The sequence below is a fragment of the Anas platyrhynchos genome, chromosome 15 (assembly GCF_047663525.1).
Source record: "Anas platyrhynchos isolate ZD024472 breed Pekin duck chromosome 15, IASCAAS_PekinDuck_T2T, whole genome shotgun sequence".
Classification (NCBI taxonomy): Eukaryota; Metazoa; Chordata; class Aves; order Anseriformes; family Anatidae; genus Anas; species Anas platyrhynchos.
In genome coordinates, this window is record NC_092601.1 from 6,058,990 (window position 1) to 6,075,300 (window position 16,311).

At 38.7% G+C, this 16,311-nt stretch overlaps 2 long non-coding RNA genes across 2 annotated transcripts in view; one reads left to right on the plus strand and one right to left on the minus strand.

Annotated features, from left to right (window-relative positions):
* Positions 1-4,754, minus strand: part of LOC113845258 (uncharacterized) — a 40,216-nt gene extending 35,462 nt beyond the window's left edge. Inside the window, exon 1 of the long non-coding RNA XR_003500711.3 lies at positions 4,211-4,754. This is a non-coding gene — a long non-coding RNA (uncharacterized lncRNA). The remainder of the gene's footprint in view (positions 1-4,210) is intronic.
* LOC110351452 (uncharacterized) overlaps positions 1-16,311 on the plus strand; it is a 248,467-nt gene that overhangs the window by 11,729 nt on the left and 220,427 nt on the right. The window lies entirely within an intron of this gene.

A 16,311-nucleotide genomic window follows, 5' to 3' on the forward strand; every position in this document is an offset into this window, starting at 1 on the left:
AAAAATACGAAATTAAGGAAAAGATCCTCTGCTGGTCAAATCTGTCTCATGTAAAAATCCAACTGAAATCCAGCTGAAGGGGTTCCTGTCACTCTCATTCAAAGTTAACAGACAAAGACTGATGAAACCCATGGAATCTCTCCAGCCATGTAATGTGCCTATCTGCAATATACTGAGATAGATCTTACTTCTGAAAGTAAAAACATCTTCCTGGAAGTTAAAGATACTTAAAAGGAAATGGAATATTGGTATTTATAGTCTGAGACTAAATATACTAGCAGCATGTCATACTTACTGGAAATTCTATCCTCAAAATGCTAATGATCACAGCCAAGGTAAGGTAAGACAGGATCAGTCATAAATGATTTAGACCCTAAAGCTGGCTCAATTCATGTCACTAGGAAAACTTCTGCACATTTCAAACTGAGCTTCAGACATCTTACTTGATTTTATATTCACCAGTTGTAAAATTCTCTTTCATCTACCAGAATTTCTGAGTATTGATAGTTTAAGATTCTGTATCTATGATATTTTTGGTTTTGTCAGGGTAATCTTAATTTGGTAAGATTAGATTTAGATCAAATGATGTTTATTAATCTGATCTATTTAGTAAATGCATGTATACACTTATATATAAGCAGATTTATGATTGAGGGCAAGGCCAGAGTTCAGGAAAAGTAAAGAAACTGGACCCGTGCACTCTGTATGCAGAGAGATTTGTACATATGCAACCTGACACATCCAAGAGAGGTATCTTCTCTGGAAAATTATAATAATAGGTTAGGTCTAGACTGTCTGTGATCTTCTTGTGGATCACATGAATTTGTTACTTTTGTCAATACCCCTAATATTTGTACACTGGTTCTCAGTACCGTGGGCTACACCTGCACAGAATGGTTAATAGGGCAGCTATTATTTAAAGGCCACTGTTGTTTTTCTGAGAACCATTGTGCTACTTTCCCACTTGTCTGCTATGCTTAATTGTCTGTTACTCAGAGGGACACTTCTATCTGACTCAGGCACTAAACATTTTAATATGCTGAAGGTTACCACTGAAAAAGTTAAGGTTCTTTTTTAATGAAAAAGGAAACCCATATCTGTTCCTCAGGAGGGCTTCCTCTCCAACAGCCAACATGCATTAGCAATTATCCTTTAGAGGGAAAAGCTGTCTAATTACTCTATTACCTCAAGTGCAGAGCACTCACCTGGGAAGCCACTAGATCAAGGTTCAGGTCCCATCACTGACTTTAATGTTAATTTATGACTTGGCATGTGTGTCTGATAATCAAATAATGATCTACTTTAAAGAGCTAGGATGGCTGTAGTTGGCATTGTAGCTTTTCAGGAGACTGCTCTCCTTCATAAAAAGGGTTTCACATCTTTCCAAACTATTTTTTAGGGCATGAGGTGGCAAAAGATGTTATTTGAGTACTCCAGTGATGGCAAGTGTAAATTAATTTTAGACAATAATAAAGAAAAAACTTTGAGTTTCCTCTTTTCTTTCACAGTTGAATATAGATACCTACCAATTAGACAAAAGTGTCTTGGAAGTTTGGGGGTGATTTTTACTTAACCAATCTCTATCTTATTAAAATTAGTCCCTTCATCCTGCTCCCTTTACAAGGGAAGCTGGTGTTAGTTAGTTTGTAAATGGTCTCTGCCTTACCTGAAGATCTGGTGCTTACAAATTTCTCACAGCTATATTAGCTTGTGCACAGACAACCTTATTGCATAAACATTTTGATTCCAAAAGATTCATTAGCCCTTGAAGTCTTGTTCTGCCTAGTGGTTACAGATATTCTTTTGACATGTCATGCAAATGTCTTTCTTTAGAGAGAAATAGGTATGTCTTCACAGAGTGTGTCACGGCCAGTGATTTTACATCTTCTGCTGTTATTGTGTTCATCTGTTAACTTCACATTCACGTAACTGAGTTGCCATTCAAGACATTCAAGATTCTGGGCTGTGATGTGTATGTGGAAAGAAAAGGGGAGGGGGGGGAGAAGGGTTAGGGTCCATTTGCTTAGAAATATTCTTAATTTCTACAGTTAACCATGAGAAAACTTAGGAATGTGCAATCTGAAGATTTTAGTTTGTCAGTCCTTTGGCAGCTGGACTTCGTGGCAATTTTTGGTGTTAGTATTGCTTATAGGGAGCAAGTCTCCTTGGCACTAATGCAGTATAAGTGAAATTAGTAATCCTGATGGAGTAACTCTTGTATGAAGAGTTAGACTTCAGCTGGATATCCTGTACAAGCTATTATGAGATAAGTGAAGGTAGAAGACTTGGCTGCATTGGTGATATCCAAAGATTGATATTTCTAAAGCAGTTCAGACAATGTAGCTACCATCATCTTTTATATGAAAAAAATATGTTCAACAGAATGCTTGACAACTCATGTATGAAAGGCAAATTTTCTGTTTATCACCTGTGGTTTAAATATCACAACCCAATATTCTCTTTCTTATTATAGCTACAATATTTAATAGTTTTAAAAAGGAATTTCAATAAGTTTGCTTATTAAAAGAAGGTCAGGTATTAAAAGAGAATTATGTCTATGCAAAACTGTATGAAGTTATTTTGTTATTTATACAGTCATTAATATTACTGAACAGAACTGTTCTGCTAATGATTAGATAGACAAGCAAATTCTTCCTGCTGCAGTAGCATTTAAGCTACTGACCAATCTAAGCTAAAACAGAACTGTTCAAGTCAAGGCTTGAAATGGCTTATTTGTGATTAAGGCTTGAAAAAAAACCTACTTCGACTGTGCAGCTGAGGTGATGCAATAACTGAAACAGGCAGATGAGTAACAAACAGATTTTTTTCTGATCTTTCATTATTGATAAAGACTGAAGTATGAATATATGCCTAAATGACAGGTATTAGTAACTATGCAGTCAAGAAGTGTAAGAAAACCTTCTATTAAAAAACTGATAGGAGATTATGCAAGATGGCATGTAATGAATTGAGTAACATCATGAATGATAATCGTTAGACTAAGGTTACTGAAGAGATAGGTATCTCTCTTTGGCTGAAAGGTACCTCTGGAAAATTCAGTTGAGGCCACCAGGCTTTGGACTACCCTTACTACTCTACTAATTTGTTAACATAGGAACATTGGAAGAAACTCATCTGCACATCAAAATGCCGCAGTAATGCACCTTTATGTAATTTTGGTTCTTTGTTGCATTTAGATTTCAAAATATTTGTTTAGAGTTGAGAACATGCAGCTTAAAAAAATGAAATTTGAAGTTTTCATTAACCTTCCTAAACCATATGGGAGTACCAAACTGCATGTAAGTTTAAAATAAAATAAAATAAACAGGAAGAGAATCCAAAACCCCAGAAGTCAAAATAATGCATTCAGTAAGTCTTTATCTAATTACTTTCTTCTACTGAGTGGTAAAAGTTTGATCTTCTCAAAGGAGATCTGCAGTATCTGATGTATATTACATCCAAGCCTACAGAGACTATTAACCAATTTTGCCAGAGATTACATAAGCATAATTTAGTATCTTACAGTAGGAGATGGAGAAAATCCTCAGTTACTTTCAAGAAGAGAAATGACATTTCTATATAATTCCGATTAAACTACATTTAGATCAAGGCTTTCTATAAAAATCAATATTTTAAATGAACATTGGAGAGCTGGGTGATCACCCAACCACATGAAGTTTAACAAAGGCAAGTGCTGGGTCCTGCACCTGGGACAGGGCAACCCTGGCTATACATACAACCTGGGGGATGTGATGCTGGAGAGCAGCCCTGCAGAGAGGGATCTGGGGGTTGTGGTTGACCTTGTCGTGTTAAGGGGTGTAGCTGATTAACCGTTACGGGCCCGGTTGGATTCAGAGTACTGAACCAGTCGGACATTCACCAAAAACACGTTAACCGTCTAGGGGTCCCGTCAGACATTCACCAAAAATGCATTAACCGTCTGGGGGTCTGGTTCAGAACACTGAACTATCATGGATAACCACCCTCACCCTAGTTGCACTTAATGAGAGCTATCACAATGCAATCAAGTATGGTTTATTACAGCAACAGATAATCAGGTTCTTTTGGATTGCCAGCAATAGTGACTGTCTGCAAAAGCAAGCTAGTATGCATGAAATACACAGGTGTCACAGGTGCGCAGCCTAGAAATAAATGCATTAAAAGGATCAAAGACTCTAGAGAGATTTATAAGCAAGTATTCAGATCTCACCCAAAGGCATCCCAATGGGGGGGGGAAGAGAGGCTCAGCCTGTCAACTGATCCCAGGAGTCAGGAGGTTCTAAGGATGTTGTATTTCCTCGGGATGGTATCTCCCCTGACGGTGGTATCTTCCCTAACATCCCCTCTCTCTCGGGCCAATTTATATTATTTTCTATCTTTTAGGTGGAGCTTGAGTGGCTCTAGTCAAGCATATCTTAGTTATGATTGGTGTAAAGTTTTCCCGTCTCTGTTTAAAGTAATAGGCTCCGAGAAATTCAGAGTGCATGCTCAGTGAGGGGTGGTCGCACCTTGGAGGCGGGTAGCTTTTGGGATGGAGGTGTGTTTTGGTATTATAATGATATTATAATGAGCAAAAAGTACACTAGGGTAAAGCATTTGTCAAAACATGACAGGTCTTTGGCTTAGGGTGGCAAAAAATGCAGCTTTGTGCACAAGAACAATTGAGGCCCCACCTGATTACAGAGCCTAGCCGTGGTGTCTCCACTCCACTCTACGCTCCGTGGTGTTCCTTAGAGCTAGCACACCAAGTTTCCCCAGCGTGATAGCATCTAAGGTTGGGAGCCTAGGGAATGCTCAGGTAATGCAGTTATGCCCTACCCTGAAAGCCTCTTCAATGCTGTACCTTTTCCTTAAAAAATGTGAATGTTAGTTTTAGTTTCCTAGTTACTTCAGGCATTTACACCACAGACCTCAAGTACTGTGTGCAGTTCTGGGCACCACAGTACAAGTATGTAAAACTGTTGGAGAGTGTCCAGAGGAGGGCGACGACGATGGTGAAGGGCCTAGAGGGGAAGACATATGAGGAGTGGCTGAGGACATTGGGCCTGTTCAGCCTGGAGAAGAGGAGGCTGAGGGGGGACCTCATCGCTGTCCACAACTTCCTCGCAAGGGGGAGTGGAGAGGCAGGTGACCTATTCTTTGTAAACACCAGTGATAGGACCCACGGGAATGGTGTTAAGCTGAGACGGGAGGTTTAGGGTGGACATCAGGAAGAGGTTCTTCACCAAGAGGGTAGTTGCACACTGGAACAGGCTTCCCAGGGATGTAGTCACTGCACCAAGCCTGTCTGAATTTAAGAAGTGATTGGACTGCACTTAGTCATATGGTCTCAACTTTTGGGCAGACCTGCGTGGTGCCAGGAGTTGGACTTGATGATCCTTATGGGTCCCTTCTAACTCAGGATATTCTATAATTGTTCATCCAGAAGTGATTTCTGCTTTGCTGACACTCCTCTGCAGGAGTGTCAACCAGATATGGCAGCTCTCATCACATGCTCAAACTGCAGAAGACAATGTGTTGTAAAAAGAACATGGATCTTGACTGTCCTGCCCTCTTCCTTGCATTCAACTTCAGATTTCTGCCAGGCTCAAGAAAGAGGTTAAATGAAACAAAGCGAAAAGGTGGGGTACAGAGATTCTTTCAACTAACATACCTTCAATTTCCTCCCCAAGAAAACCACTTTTTTTCCCCTGAAGTCAGAATGAATTACTGATTACTTTCCAGAAGAGAAGTTAATTATTCTCTTCCTTCAAATTTATCTTATTCCCCAGAAAGTTTAGTGGTGGGTTCTGACAGAAGCCACAAGGTATTTTATTCTCATCTTCTGTCTTGTTCCAGCTCAATCAGGTGCTCGCAACAGACTGCCTGCTCCTCCAGCTAATCCCATCCTGGGTCAGCTCTTCTAGTTTATTAACACTGCTGATCTGTAAAGCCACTCCTCTGTTGTGCCTTCAAGAATCCTTCTGGGTCAGCTTCTTTTATTTCACAATGTCTTTGACAAGGCAAGTTTATTTAAGGGGTCTTTTCCAGTACTAAGCACACAGCTAAGGTTAAATCCAGCTTCTCACCAGTGTGTTTTACACCTTTAGAAGTAGGTATACTTCTGCTGCTATCTTAAAGCTTTTTATTCAGCCTAACCATGGTTTTTGAATTTTTGTCTCAGGAATAGCTGAAAAATACTGACTGCTTTGATAACTCAGCTGAAAAATACTGACTGCTTTGATAACTCTTTCATCTTAGTGATCTAAGTGGTGCTTACCTGAGGATCATGACTGCATTCTAGCAATGCAGTAGTGAAGTTTCCAGTATCACCAGTGTTAGGCTTCCACAGTGGGCTGGCAATGGTTGTTCTGACTATTGCAGCATAATTTTTGTTAATTGGCACGTAATGTGTTCCCTAAACTCTGCACTTTTCACAGCTTTTACTTTCAGAATGACAGGATCATCCAGGGTCAAACTGATTTGATTATCAAATCTGACTGGACTGCTGATCCACTGCTGTGCTTTGCTTATTGGTGGGAAATCTCACTTCACAGACACGAATGACAAATGTACAGTACAATAAGGGTCTCAGTTTCTGGTAATGCACCTGCAAAGTACAATTTTGATTCTCAGCTGTTAAACAGCACTGTAAGTTCAGGGAAATTTTTGTACTCCCAGTTACACGTCTTGAGCTCTATGGTTTGTAGCTTAGGTGCAAATTGCAGAAGCAGACTTGTTGTAGCTTCACATGGATGGCAAACCGAAATATTTAGTCACTGCTATATTCATTATCTTTACACACTTAGGTGAATATGCTTGAAACCCATACTGTGTCACACCTCTGTTGCTGTGTTGATAATAATTGGCTGATTGCATATACACTCTCTTAAATGTTCCCATGTTAATTATGTCCTGCTAATTAATTGAACTTTAAATAGCTCGTAGGTTGGTTTAGGTTTGGCAGAGTTCCCAAAAGATTGCCTGTAAAGTTTATTTGAACTAAAATAAATAAATAATCACTTGTTGATAAAGTCAGTTAAGCAGACACCTTTGGCACAATACATGTTCTTCCTGTAGGAAGAACAGAAATGACAGGAACCAGAAATGTCATGAATAGATATATATTTTTTTCATATTACAGATTTTCATTTCTTACACATAGTCCACCCTGAAGCTGAAGAGAATGTTATTAAATTTAAATGCTTTCCTTCTTGTCTTGGATGCTGGCTTGACAGCAGTGGAAAATAATTTTGTCTATTTATCCGCATAAGTACTGCGTCCACTCAGAGCAAACACAGGGGATCAGCGTCAGAGTCAAGAAGATACTTTGCCCTCTGTTTCCAATTTGTCTTTTGTATATTGCAGAGTGCAGCTGCAAGGTGCTGGCATGTACTTATCTAATACCTTAAGAGACAAATGAAGGACCATTACATTATAAACATGGGATGGATTTGAAGAGGATATACAGAATTAATGCTGCTGTGGGGGCTCAGAGCAGCCTGCAAGGCCCAACATTCATTCTCTAATCTGATATTAGCTTCCCCATTTCTTAGCAGGCCCCAAGAGCAACTGCCAATGGATCAGAAGAGGCCAGACATTCAGAGCTTCTCAAATCATTTTAAATAGCCTTGCCTGAGTTTCGTGGAGACAGCAAGCCAGGTGGATGGAATTTTCCATTTTCTTTCTAGCTTTCCAAATAAGAACAGTCCTACTTTTGACTGCGGTTTTATATAACCGACAAAAATGACAGATAGCCTTGAATTTGGGAGATTACATTGGCCTGTTCTCAGCTGAAATGTTCTGTCATCATTGACGTATGTGTTTAAATGAGCACTGAAGTGTGAATGGCCATCTGTCCGGGAAGTACGAGGGATTCTGATTACTAAAATGAAATCACAAAAAAGCCTAGTGCTTAGCAGCAACAGCAGAGAATGCAGAGGGAGAGAGAGCTCTTTTCACACTGCAGATATTTATAGTAGATAGATGATTATAACTCAGCAGTTGCCTGGACTTCCTGACCCATATTTTCTAAATATGTTCAGTCCCAGTTTTTTGAAAACATTGAGCTTTCAATATTTGCATCTTTTGTAAAAACAAACAAAAAGAAGCAATATTTTCCCTGTCAAATGAGAACTGAGGGGATGTTCTTTGTTTTCTCGTAAAGAGATGTGTTCTGCTTTATAAAGCTTTCAGCCAGAACGTGCTCTGACTAACTTCAAATGAAGTTTTGAACCTCCATTCCCACATGATTGCTATACAACAAGGCTGAAGGCTATTCCTGGGTGCATCTCTTCCCCCGCAGACCTGAAAAACTTCCTAAGGAAAGGCTTTTGAAAAATCTATAGAGACTCCAATCTTTAGAAGATTGCCGCATCTGATTCAGTCTGACTTTCGGCTTTGAGTGGCAAAGGTTTCAGTGACATAGCACTGGAATTGGGCAAGGGCTTCACAAGAATTTCAGTGTTAGTAAAAGCTCCTTACAGAAGATGTTTTGAAAATTGCAGCTTTTGATATGAAACCACTGAATACCAAACAATAACTTTGGGGGCAAGAAAGTAATATTTAATCTTAAAAGTTCATGACTGTATTGACTGCTCTTTAAGGTTTTTGTGGTGCTGAAGTCACTTGTTCAAGCATCACCTGGGTGTCCTTTTTGAATGCTCACCTACGTTACTGATTGAATCAAAGCAATTTCTGACTTTCTACATTTGCATCTTACCTTGCTTCTTGTAATTACTTTTCCACGTGCGTATAGTTATCAGGATATGTGAGAGGTGAGGTCAGGTTTTAAACTGATGTCTAATCTGTTGACTTCCTGAGACTGCCCACACAGTTTGTCTGTGTTAAATTTAAGCAACAAAATACAAGCATGTAAATCAGCAGATGGAGATATATGATGCTTGTAGGTAAGCCTCTACAAAATTTTCGCTTTCATTAAATGTTTCCTCGTAGCAGGGTTCTCTGTAAGTCACTAAGTCTCTACGGAAAACTGAGGAGATAATTAGACAGCAGAATATGACTGCAAATTATTTTATTTTTGATTTTGTGGTTAACAAAGTACCTAAGACAGAAAAGTATGTAGGAAGCCAATTAAAATAAGGGCATTTTTTTTCTCCTTTTTGTTTGGTGGATGGTTCAGAGAACACAGCGGCTTTGTGTTCCTATTTATTTATTTATTTTGAGTGTAATCTGAGGAAATGAACCATGAAACGCAATTAATGAAATAGCTGTGCTGAATCACATAAACTGGTGTCTGCACAGCTGCCACTCATGTCACAAATGCATCTCTCACCTAATGTCCACCAGGAGAGTCATTAGCCAGCCGCCTTTGTGGAGGGCCTCCTGTGCTTTAATTTCAGTATATAATAGAGTGGGGAGCTGAGTAGCCTTACGATGTTTTTTTGTTGTTTTTTTTTTTTTTTTTTTTCCAGCAAAGATAATGTATAAGAGAAATAGCTGTTACAGGAAGAATGTGTTGAGATGGGGGTGGGTGTATAGGCAGGGTTCAGTTGCTAGAAGAAAATAAGATATCCCTCTGGGTAGAAAACATCCAGCACTCTGTTGGGGCCTGTTCAACCTGAAATGTAAAATGACTGCCTCTAGGTTCTTCATATTGGGTGTCACGCCTAACGAAGGATTTTGCTTCTGTGTGTATCATTGCATTGCTTTTATTTCAGTTAGTGTGTATGTATTCCATGCCAGCAACAGAGAGCACCATGAAGGAAAAGTCAGATGCGCTGCAGGGGCTGCTCTTGGGAGGCTGCCCCAGGTCAGCTTTGCTAAAGTGGCACAATGGCAAAAGCCTCCAGAGCTGCAGGATCAAAAATCTTCTCTTAGCTTGCGGAGGAATTAAGGGGTGGGAGAGGTTAAAGGACACTTTCTCTGAGCAGTTGCCAAAATAGCTGAATGCTTTCAGTGCTGTATACTGTGTTGCCACTGATAGCGTTTTTATCAAGATAAATCTAGTCTTGCTCAGGAGGATATTAATAAATTATCTGGTAATGAAAAATGTGAGAGGAACCATACTCTTACATCAAGGCCTGATGATTACTTTGATAGATGCAGTGGCAAGATTTTCCTGACAAGGCAGAAATGAAAAACATGACACATGGACCTTTAAGGGTGACCTCAGAGGAAAACGCAAGTTGCTGAATGATACAAAAATAGAACAGGAAAACAGAAGCTTGAAGGGGCTCAATGTCAACAGCCAGACGGATAGGCTGGACTGATCAACTGATCATTGAGTTTAGTGTCAAAAGCAGAGCAGAGAGAGAGAAAAGCCTTATGCTTGTCAGGACATTAAATGTAACAGAGGCATCTTTGAAGTAGAGTCAAGTGTTAAGAATTTTAAGAATAAAGAGCAGGGCAAAAGTTGGGGGGGGGGGGGAGGGAAGCCCTGATAAACAGTAGGTTAATAAGGAAAAAAGCCCAGAGAGTGTCATCAATAAAACTTCCCACTTCTTTTGCAGGTATTTTAAAAACAATGCTGATTAAAAGTAAATTAATGTGATTAAAAATGCCCCTTCACTGGTTTGAGGTTTGCATAGGGGGATGAGATAAGGTGTGACACAAATTGCTAGGAATAAGACAAGGCAGAGCACAGGCATCAGATGTAAACTTGCAGAAGAGTGGATGATATGGGGGTGGCTTTGAGAGATTTATCTAGTGTTTGGCTCTGCCAGAATCCCTGTGAAAATGTGCACAAGATGCTTTTTTTCTTTATCATGGTATAGGTGTTACTGATAGTATCATTATAGGCAGTGTCTGACATTCAAAATGGACCAGTGTAAACTGGAAGGCAATGCACTTCAAAAACATTGAACTTTACGTAAATACAAAACGAGAAAATATAGTGGCAATGTGGAGCAAGCTTTCCCATACCAGTTCTTCTAAACAGTCATACATGGGACTTATTTCCATAAAATTGTGTCTTTACAAGTATCTACTTGGTCTAACAAAGATAGAATTTGAAGGTCCAGCTGTCCTAACTCCTATATGTTTGACAGATCTATTTGGAACTTTTCTTTTAGAAAAGGTAGTAGTGAGTAATCTCTGTTTTTAGAGAAACACCCACCTTTTCAAATGAGTGACCCCTCAAGACTACAAACAACAGACAAATCGACTGCAGGTGGGGAGAGAAAGGTGAAGAAGGTGCTGATGTCATCTTTTAAGTGCAAGGATAGATTAGAAGACATTTGGAAATACACTCAGCAAGTCTTTACCTTTCAAAAAGTGTGCATGTGCACGTGCATATGTGTGGTAGGGAAGTGTTCAGGTTTTTTTTTTCATTTTGTGTTGTTGTAACTACAGGGCAATCACTTGCCAGATGTCAGCAAGGTCCGGCATCTAATCTTGAAGTGGAACATAATAGATGATCTACCAGTGGGTTCAGCAAACATCACATATAGCTTTAAACTGTTATTACAGAAAAAAATCTAGGAAAGTGACATACTGGGTGACATTTGAAATGACAGCACTTTCTTTCACTTGTAGCATTCTCTCCTGTTGTGAACCAAGGGAATCTGTACTGTGGCTATGGCTTGTTTTACCAATGACCCTAATGCCCGCAAAATTCAGGCGAAGTGACTGCAAGTATTCCTGTGTAAGGTGTCAAGTGAGAACCAGTGTGGTAGGGAAGGGCAGCCAGGGAGCATTTACTGGCCGTGGCATGATCTTCATGACAGAGCAGCAAAGAAGTTATAACTTCTACTCTGCTTCTTAGAAAGAGTTTAACAGGGAATGAACAAAGAGCAGAGGGGAAAAAAAAAAAAAAAAAAAGGTACCTGCTTTACTCCAGAGACTTCTTGGGACTGTAAAGTTTCACAAGTAATAACAAGAGCAGTACAGTGCTTCAGTTTTGCCAACCTCCCACGGTTCTCAAGAGTCATCAGTAAGTGTTCACCTTCTAACACATGTAAATGAGTTGAATGCTTACTTCTGAAAGCTCTCAGAGCTATGGGAAAAATCTGGCTAATTAGGGGCTACCTGAGTTCTTGTTGACTGCTTCCTTGTCTTGTTGCATACAGTGAGCCTTTTTCTTTAGATTGCTCCTTACTTTTGCTGATAAGGGTTAAAAGGACTCCTTGCAGTACTGTGATCACTAGAATGAGACCGTTTTTGGATATGTTTGGACGTGAAACTACTGAAAAATGTTGTAAACATGAAAAACTTGTGAATTATGGGGTCAGTTCTGGTTTTTCTTTTTGTACTCTTAGAATTACAAGAAAAAAAAATGGAGTGGATTTTAGATATTGTTTAAATCGCTTTACCAGTTTTATATGAGGTAGTTTATTTTCTTGAATTTCTGTATAATGTTAAAGAAAACTCCAATGTAGTGTATGCAGAAAATCATCAACATATGGGATGTATTATTTCCATTATATTATATAATTATTCAAGCCACACTTTGAAACAATTTTATGAATCAGAATTAGTCTTCTGGGAAGGCATTCTGTGTCATTTGTTATGAGTATTATTTTAGATACTATTAACTAACAATGAAATTTGGTTGCAAGTTATTTTAATTGTTTAGTGTTATATTAGCACATAAGGCTCTAATCATAATTTTTTTTTTTCTTATGCTTAAATGAAACTGCTATATTTTAACAATTTTGCCATGTTCATGAAACAAAGGTATTTGCTTTGCAGTCTCTGAGGTAGAGGAAGGAACATGAGGAAATGATGAGGGGTATTACTGTACCCCTTAGAATGCCAAATGATGGACCTAAACTTCATTTTTAAAACTTGTGTTAGAAGAAATCGTAGTTAAAAAAAACTACCAGACCACCTTGTAAGTATAACAAGCATGTTATTTTTCTTTATTTCTTTTGTTAACCTGCTCCAGTTTTTATCTAATGACTGAGCAGAATCCTGAAGCTCCTGCTCACAAAAATATGAATGGGTTAAATACATAGCTATGCAGCACAACAACTGTAGGGCTTAGAAGTGGCACAAAAGCCTTATATTGGTTCTCTCCACAGGGAGTGAATTTTAACTTCAGGAGTGTGACTTTCCAAGAATTGGCGTCCACAAGGAATACAAGAATCATTTTAACAGATTAGTCAGTAGTCTATCTAATTTAGTGTTCCATTTCTCAAGGCTTATATAAGAAACAATAATTCTGGTTTATGAAGCAGGTGAAGAGAGAGTAGATACTGGTTGTGGGGGGAAGGGAGGAACAATGTAACTACCAACCCTAGTAGTTAGGACATTTGGATGGAAAGTTGGAAATCTACATTCCTAACATTGCTGTTTGGATAAGGCCCTGAAAGGCAAGCATGCACAGGGCCTTTCTCTACTTCCCTCATCTACCTCATCAATTCTGTGTTAGGAAGCTCCTAAATGAGAAAAGGGACGCAAATCCTATCTGTGAACCACTTTGTTTCCAACAAATTTCTATTTCTCTCTCTGAATAGAACCCCACAGGTAGTTACAATTAAAACTTCTCTTATATAGATGTATATAATATATGTATATGTAATATGTATATACTTATATAATATATATGTTTGTGTGTATATATATACATATACATACTTTTTTTTTTTTTTTCCTAAGCTTGTGTGATGTCGTCCAGAGCTTTCTCTGGTACTTCCATCTTCCTCATAGAAACTCTGGAAGGCCTTGCTAGTGTTAATGTAACAAACTTTCTTAGGTCTACTGTAGCTCGTGGCCTCAATAACATTTCATGTCAAAGAATTACAGGTCTTGTTAGAGCTTAGAGTTTAGTACTGAACGTAAACAGCTAGCTGAAACTAGCTGAAAGCTGTCTGAATTTCTTTTGACCTTAAGTAACCGCAGGCCATTTCTGTCAAATATTTGTTATTTTTATTCCTCCTGAAAGGCAGCCCTTCTCTTTTCTTCAGAAGTCTTGGCTTCTAATTGTTGTGCCTACAATAAATTAAATAGAGCAGTTGCTGTAATTTTGAATCTCTCTTAAGATGCATCCTGGCTAGCAAATAACAAAGTTAATTCCCTTGAGAACCTGTGAACAATATCACACATGACCACTGTTTGTGCTAGTTGTTCTGATATTTTCAGCTGGCAAGATAAGACTGAGGCCTAATTTATGATTGAGCAATACATCAGAAGCATTCTGTTACAATTTTTTTATAAAAATGATCAGGTGTCCCCAATTACAGATTCACTAACTGACCCACGATTTCATATGTCTAATACTACTGCTATTTATTTTTTTTATCATGATCTAGAGGATCGTGGCTTATGAAACTCAGATGTTACTGAGCTAGGAGGAAACTATGCTGGACAGCAGTTGAGCAAGTCTGATGATTATGTATATGGTTCTGTTATAGATATGTAGCTCTGTTATTGCAGGATGATGTTTAACAGAGACAAGAGCAACATACTGATTACATGGGAGTAATCAGTTGCCTAAATACAGTGTAGGAAAAGGCTGGATAGGTGGAAATTCAGTGGAAAAGGAACTTGGGCTGGTGCTCTTGAGATGTTTCTCTTGGCAGCTGTAACATCAGGAGCTGTTTCCACCCACTGATGGACCTGACCAACTACTGCCTTGCTTCAAAAGTACCCTTATTTCCCCCCATTTTTCCATTTTCATCTGGATCAACAGCTCAGCCTGCAGAGGCCAAATCATTGGAGCCATCAATGGGATGTGCAGACACAACAGGGATGTGCATTCAGATTTGCTGGGGCCATACCTTTTGACAGAAACACCATCGTGGATAAGCTTAAAATTATGTGAAACTGCACGTGTTCTTCAGGTTGATGGCAATTGAGATGAGAAGAAATTCTAACTAAAGAAATTAAACTTTAGGTTAGACGTTAGTAAAAGCTTTTCCTTGATCAAGAAATGTTGGAGTGGACTGGCTAGGGAGGCTGGAGAGACCTTGTCTGCAGGTCTTTAATAACCTCAGATAGACACCCATCTGTTGGGAAACCTCATGTATGATTTTTCTGCCTGCAAGCAGAGAAACATATTTAACTGATCTCTTGAGGTCACTTCCAGCCCTCTGATTCATATCCCCTAATTATTTGTAGTGCAAAATGAGTAAAATGAAAGGTTTTCCTCAAGGTACAAGGACTGAATTTTGCAGAAATCACTCTCTTTTATTCCTTTTATTGTTAATTGCTTCACTGTAGGCAACTGGATTAGCCTTCTTCCGTTTGATCAGTGTGAGGAAAAAGGAGGAAGAAAGAACATTAATCGTATCAAATTTCTCTCTCAGCATTTTGACAATAAGATAGCATTTATGAAGAACTAGGGTCATACAATATATATCCATCTGTCATTAAAAGAACCACTCTCCAAGCAGTTTTATTAATCATAGAGCTCACTACAAAAAACCATCAGGGTGACTCCACCTATGATATTAATCCTATAAAGACACTCTTGATGGATATCTTTATCTGGATTCCTCCCACTAGAAAATACCAGCTTTGGATGAACATCCCAGTCTATTTCAATAGAAGCGTAGGACTGCTTCTGTGCTTTTTAGTGTTTTCATGAGCATGGCAATGTTTTATACAGGATTATATCTAACTGTTCATTTTAATGTCTGGATCGACTGCTGATAGAGAAGAGCATGGAGAAATTTGACTCTCTTGAACATTTCATACAAACCCAGTTGCTGTTCTCATTTAATTATTACATTTTATCATCAAAAATATTAATTGCAAATACTTATCTTTAGTCAAAACACCTCCTAAATTTTTGCAACTTCGTCGTTTCATTTTGAGACTGCTAGAGTTTTCCTCAGTCCTCTTTGCTTTGCAACTTCACTTTTTAAAGCTTGGAAGTGACACTAAAATTTTCTGCACTAAAATCTTTTTTGTGTCTTCATTTGAATAAAGAACTGAGGGAGGTGTAAGATAGTAGTTGGGAATCCTGACATGTATAAGCAACTGTTTTTTGTTTGTTTGTTTATTTAGCACAGTACTGGTTGACCCACAGCACCAAGATCATAAGTGCTTGCTAGGAGAAGTCTTGCTCTTAGCAGGAATAATTTGCTTGGTTAATAATTCCATAGAGATCAATGCCTGGCTGGAATACAGAGGAAAAATGATGCCACAAAAAAAGCTTTATAGACCATATTCCCTTTTCAGACAGAATTGATAATTACTCTTCCCAGTACTGTAGAACATTGCTCTCCCTTTCATTCTTTGGGGGGGCAGGGAGGAGGGGGGAGAGGAGGAGGAGAGAGGGAGAGTTTTACATCTTTTTCTTTCTGCTAATGAATGAACAAATGTGTTTTCTCTAGATCATGGCAGTTTTAATTCATTGTCTTTGCACCTCCTGAAACAGGTTGAACTGTGCACAGACAACAGACTTTTTGATCACTTTCTGATAGA